Here is a 6000-nt window from a genome sequence, read left to right as displayed (position 1 = left end):
GAATTAGACCTGGTCTCTATCCCTTGAAGTGGCTCACAATCTAAGTCTTATTGAACACGAAACAATCGAAAGGTTGAAAAATGAGCTGAGCGAACTCATGGTTAGGAAATGTAACGGGCGATTAGAGGTAAAATTAGGGATGTTTGAGGGAATCTTTAGGGACGTTGAAATGTGCAACGTTCCATGATGCGTTGTTATTGGGAAAATTAGAGATCAATCAGTCAATCAATGGTATTTGTTGAGCGCTTACCGGGCGCAAAACACTGTACTAGGCACTTGAATGAATACAACCCAATTAGCTGTCAGTCAGTCAGTGATTTATATTTATTGAGTGTTTACTGTGTGCAAAGCACTGTACTAATTGCTTGAGAGAGAACAATACAACAATAAACGGTGGCACCCTGGGTGAATCACTTCACTTGTCTTTGCCTCAGTTTCCTCACCTTCTACAGGGAATTGAGACTGTCAGCCCTTATGTGGGACAGGGGCTGCGTCTAAACCCGATTTGCTTAGAACAGTGCCTGGCCCGTAGGCAGTGCTTAATAAATGCTATTATTCTTATTATTACCTAAAGGACCCGAAACGCAGTAGAGGGCAGCCAACGCAGACCTTATTAAAAGCCGGTGCAGCTCCAGCGGGAACAACGGGCGGAGCCATGAAAGTGAGGATCAAGCGGGAGTTGGGGCCGTTGAGGAGGTTGCCAGCCGGTCCATCTCCTGAAGAGGTTTCAGAAAGACCAAGAGATGGACGAAATTGAACAATCAATCCGTATTATCAGTCCTCAGGTCTCGGGAGAGAGTTCCAGGACCATCCACGCTGGGGGACAATATAATAATAATGTTAATAATGATAATGTTGGTATTCGTTAAGCGCTTACTATGGGCCGAGCACTGTTCTAAGCGCTGGGGTAGATACGGGGTGATCAGGTTGTCCCACGTGAGGCTCGCAGTTAATCCCCATTTTACAGAAGAGGAAACGGAGGCACAGAGAAGTGACTCGCCCACAGTCACCCAGCTGACAAGCGGCGGAGCCGGGAGTCGAACTCATGACCTCCGACTCCCAAGCCCGTGCTCTTTGCACTGAGCCACGCTGCTTCTCAATATAGGATGTGAAGCCACACAGAGTGCTGGAGAAGCGGGATGGCCTCGTGGATAGAGCCCAGGCCTGGGAGTCAGAAGGACCCGAGTTCTAATCCCCGCTCCACCCCTTGTCTGCTGTGCGCCTTTGGCTAAGACACTTCACCTCTCTGGTCCTCAGTTTTCTCATCTGTAAAATGGGGATTAAGACTCTAAGCCCCGTGTAGGACACGGACTGTCTTCAACCCGATTGGTTTGTTTTTACCCCAGGGCTTAAAACAGCGTTTGACGGCGTAGTAACCGCTTAACAGATACCATTATTCTTGTTAGTAAGGTCAGGGTGCCTCCGTGTGATCATTAGGAGAGCTTATTTAAAAGGACTCTCACTGGGCTAATGAGCTTGATGAAGGGTAGACTTTATTTATTGATTTAATGAACTTATTTATTTACTTATAATAATAACGATGATGATGGCATTTAAGCGCTTACTGTGTGCAAAGCACTGTTCTATGTACTGGGGGGATACAAGGTGATCAGCTTGTCCCACATGGGGGGGTCACAGTCTTAATCCCCATTTTCCAGATGAGGTAACTGAGGCACAGAGAAGTGGAGTGAGTTGCCCAAAGCCACACAGCTGACAAGTGGAGGAGCCGGGATTAGAACCCATGACTTCTGACTCCCAAGCCCGGGTTCTTTGCCTCTCCCTCTGGACTGTGAGCTCACTGTGGGCAGGAATGTGTCCGTTTGTTGTTACACTGTACTCTCCCGAGCACTTAGTACAGTGCTTTGCACCCAGGAAGTGCTCAATAATAAGTGTGGTATTTGCTAAGCGCTTACTATGTGCCAAGCACTGTTCTAAGCACTGGGGTGAATACAGATTAATCAGGTTGTGCCACGTGGGGGCTCACACTTCGAATCCCCATTTTACAGATGAGGCAACTGAGGCACAGAGAAGTTAAGTGACTTGCCCGAGGTCACACAATAAATAGGGTTAGTGAAATTGATTGATTGATAGAGTGGAAATAATTTCCTGGGTGGGTGTGAGAAAGCTCAGATTTCTGCCATCTGGAGGCTGCACTGTCTGTCAACTGTGCAGTCAGTCAATCAGTCATTAGTACTTATTCATTCATTCATTCAGTAGTATTTATTGAGCGCTTACTATGCGCAGAGCACTGTACTAAGCGCTTGCAATGTACAAATCGGTAACAGATAGAGACAGTCTCTGCCCATTGACGGGCTTACGGTCTGATTGGGGGAGACAGACGGACAAAAACAATAGCAGTAAATAGAATCAAGGGGATGTACATCTCATTAACAGAATAAATAGGGTGATAGAAATATATACAGATGAGCGGAGGAGCACAGTGCTGAGGGGAGGGGAAGGGAGAGGGGGAGGAGCAGAGGGAAGGGTGGGGAAAAGGGGGCTTATTGAACACCTACTACACGTGGAATACTATAACAAGAACTAGAGAGGAAACAGTAGAAGTAAGCGAGCAGAGCTGCATCCCTTAATGATATTAATGTAAATTATTGTCATAAAATTCACGTGTAAATATATGAAAACCTACTGAGAAATGGAACACAAGAATAGGAAAGGAATAAGAAGTGTTTGAAAGAGTCAGTCCCAATCAACGAGCTATAATAACGAACGGTGGGAAAGGAACTCAGCCTTGTGAGTAGAACATAAGCCTGGGAGTCAGAAAGATCTGGATTCTAATCCTGGCCCCGCCACTTGTCTGCTGTTTGACCTTAGGCCAGTCATTTCATTTCTCTGGCCCTCAGTTTTCTCAGCTGTAACATGGGAAATAAGGCTGTGAGCCCCGTGTGGGTCAGGGACCGTGGCCAAACTGATTATCTTGTACGTACCCCAGTGCCTCCCCTCTCAGGGTGGCATTTGGAGAGTTTCCAGTCCTCTACCGGTCTCGACTACAGGAGGGAGAGACAAGTAGAGGCCCGGCCGTTCCATTCCTAGCTTGGCCGGTGGCCAGCGCGTGGAAGGCCATCAGCTACGAGTCAAAACTCGGCCGTGCTGGGCAGCTGTGGCACGGGAGAGGGTCGAGGGTGGAGATTCGAGTCTACTGAGCCGAAGGAGACGGTGGTAAACCACTTCCACGTTTTTACGAAGAAAACTCTACGGCTATACACTCCTAGAGTGATCGCGGACGGAGTCGGGGTGTTGTGCGAGAGATGTATCCTCGGTGTCGCTATGGATCAGAGTCGACTCGATGGCATAAGCCAAGACAAGACCCCAGTGCCTAGCACGTTACTACGTACTTAACAAATACCGTTGAAAAAAAACTTAAAATAAAGGCTAGCAGTTATGGGAAAACTAACTTCCCTCTTAATAATAAATAGGAGAGAATAAATCGATTACTAACATGAATAAAACAGATGAAAACCTGACTATCGAGGTGGTTGGGGGGATGGCCTGAAAGAAAGGAGCAGGTAAGTGAATAATGATAACGTTGGTATTTGTTAAGCGCTTACTATGTGCAGAGCACTGTTCTAAGCGCTGGGGTAGATGCAGGGTAATGAGGTGGTCCAACGTGAGGCTCACAGTCTTAATCCCCATTTTACAGATGAGGTCACTGAGGCCCAGAGAAGCGAAGTGACTTGCCCACAGTCACCCAGCTGACAAGCGGCCGAGCCGGGATTCGAACCCATGACCTCTGACTCCCAAGCCCGGGCTCTTTCCACAGAGCCACGCTGCTTCTCCGGAGATGCTTCTGGAGGAGGGGCTTTTTAGAGGACTTTGAAGAAAGAGCAGGTGATGATTTGGTGAAGCTAAAAGGGGAGGAGGCTTTCTGGGGAAGGGGAAAAGGAAAACAGTGGGTCAAGTGTGAGGAACAGCTAGGTGTACCTAGGAGGGGCAAAAGAAATGAGTCATTCATTCATTCATTCGGTAGCATTTATTGAGCACTTACTATGTGCAGAGCACTGGACTAAGTGCTTGGAATGGACAAATCGGCAACAGAGACAGTCCCTGCCCTTCGTCGGGTTTACAGTCTAATCGGGGGAGACGGACAGACGAGAACAGTGGCAATAAATAGAGTCAAGGGGAAGGACATCTCATAAAAACAATGGCAAATTAATAGAATAAGGGTGATGTACATCTCATTTAACAAAATAAATACGGTGATGAATATATATACATTTGAGCGAACGAGTACGGTGCCGAGGGGATGGGACGGGAGAGGGGGAGGAGCAGAGGGAAAGGGGGGAGAAGAGGGTTTGGCTACGGAGAGGTGAAGGGGGGGTAGAGGGAGCAGAGGGAAAAGGGGAGCTCAGTCTGGGAAGGCCTCTTGGAGGAGGTGAGCTTTAAGTACCGTTTTGAAGAGGGGAGGAGAATCAGTTTGGCGGAGGTGAGGAGGGAGGGCGGTCCGGGACCGGGGGAGGACGTGACCCGGGGGTCGACGGCGGGATGGGCGAGAGCGAGGGACGGTGAGGAGGTGGGCGGGGAAGGAGCGGAGCGTGCGGGGTGGGCGGTAGAAGGAGTGAAGGGAGGAGAGGTAGGAAGGGGTGAGGTGACGGAGAGCCTCGAAGCCTAGAGTGAGAAGTTTTTGTTTCGTGCGGAGGTCGATGGGCAACCACTGGAGGTTTTTAAGAAGGGGAGTGACAGGCCCAGAGCATTCCCGCGGGAAGATGAGCCGGCCAGCGGAGTGAAGAATAGACCGGAGCGGGGCGAGAGAGGAGGAAGGGAGGTCAGGGAGAAGGCTGGCACGTGGTGCGGAAGGGGCGGTGCCTAAAGGGAGCAAATCAAGGCATGGCAGATGGGAGGAGGAGAAAAAGAAATGAGGGCTGAGTCAGGGAAGCCCTCCTGCAGGAGATATGCCTTCAATAAGGCTCTGAAGGTGGGGAGCGTAATTGTCTGTCACATTTGAAGAGGGAAGGCATTCCAAGCCAAGGCTGGACGTGGGTGAGAGGTTGGCAATCAAAAAGACAAGATCGGGGCACAGGGAGAAAATTGGCATTAGCAGAGTGAAGAGTGCAGGCAGGGTTGAGTAAGAGAGCAGCGAGATGAGGTAGGAGAGAGCAAGGTGATGGAATGCTCTAAATCCAAAAGTGAGGAGTTTCTGTTCGACGCGGAGGTGGAGGTGGATGGGTCCGGCCAGAAGTGAGGTCTTTATCACCGTGGTTTTTCTAAGTGTGGAGAGGAAGTGACAGATTCCTAAAATAGAAGTATTGACTGTCAGGGTGAACCCCTCTCAGGGTCGCATCTGGAGAGTTTCCAGTCCTCTACCAGTCTCGGCTACAGGAGGGAGAGTCAAGCAGAGGCCTCCCCGTTCCGTTCCTAGCTTGGGCCGTGGCTAGCGAGTGGAAGGCAATCTGCTGCAAGTCAGAACTCACCTGTGCTGAGCAGCGCAGACATGGGAGAGAGTCGAGGGCAGGGACTCATCTATTGTGCAGAAGGGGGCAATGGTAAACTAGCTCTGGTGTTTTTACCAAGAAAACCCAACGGATATGCCACCAGAACGATCGCAGATGGAAGCAGGGCGTCTGGGAGGGATGTGTCTGTGGCGTCGCTATGGGTCGGACGCTGCTCGGCAACAGAAGACCACGACGACGGACGGAGTGAATGTGGGATGTAAATGGAGGGAGGAAACGGAGCTAATGCAGACGGTGATATTGGGGACATGGAAAATGGCGGTGCTAGGCTTTGTACCTTTGTGGAAGATCTCTCTTTCCAGCGGACTGTGACGGACTCATTAGACGGGTTGACGGATCTGTCCTACCTCTGCATCGGCTAATGATTCACGGTCGTTTCCCAAATGTGACGTTACGTGTAGTCAGTGAATTGGTCTAAATGTAGTGCCAAAGGAAATCCCGGAAGACAAGCTACACAAAACTGATTGACATAGAGTCGACTGAGAAAAGTACCGTTAAGAGTTACAAGTGTCCCAAACTACCGATAAAAAGGCACACC

General features: G+C 49.6%; 1 non-coding gene across 1 annotated transcript; it reads left to right on the top strand.

Moving 5' to 3' along the window:
- Positions 1-5275: 5275 nt before the first annotated feature.
- LOC114809607 lies at positions 5276-5413 on the top strand. Its single transcript, XR_003757383.1, has one exon. It is a non-coding gene; the product is annotated as a small nucleolar RNA SNORA7 (small nucleolar RNA).
- The last annotated feature ends 587 nt before the right edge of the window (positions 5414-6000 follow it).

The sequence above is a fragment of the Ornithorhynchus anatinus genome, chromosome 2 (assembly GCF_004115215.2).
Source record: "Ornithorhynchus anatinus isolate Pmale09 chromosome 2, mOrnAna1.pri.v4, whole genome shotgun sequence".
Lineage (NCBI taxonomy): Eukaryota > Metazoa > Chordata > Mammalia > Monotremata > Ornithorhynchidae > Ornithorhynchus > Ornithorhynchus anatinus.
This window is presented reverse-complemented; position numbering and strand designations above follow the sequence as displayed.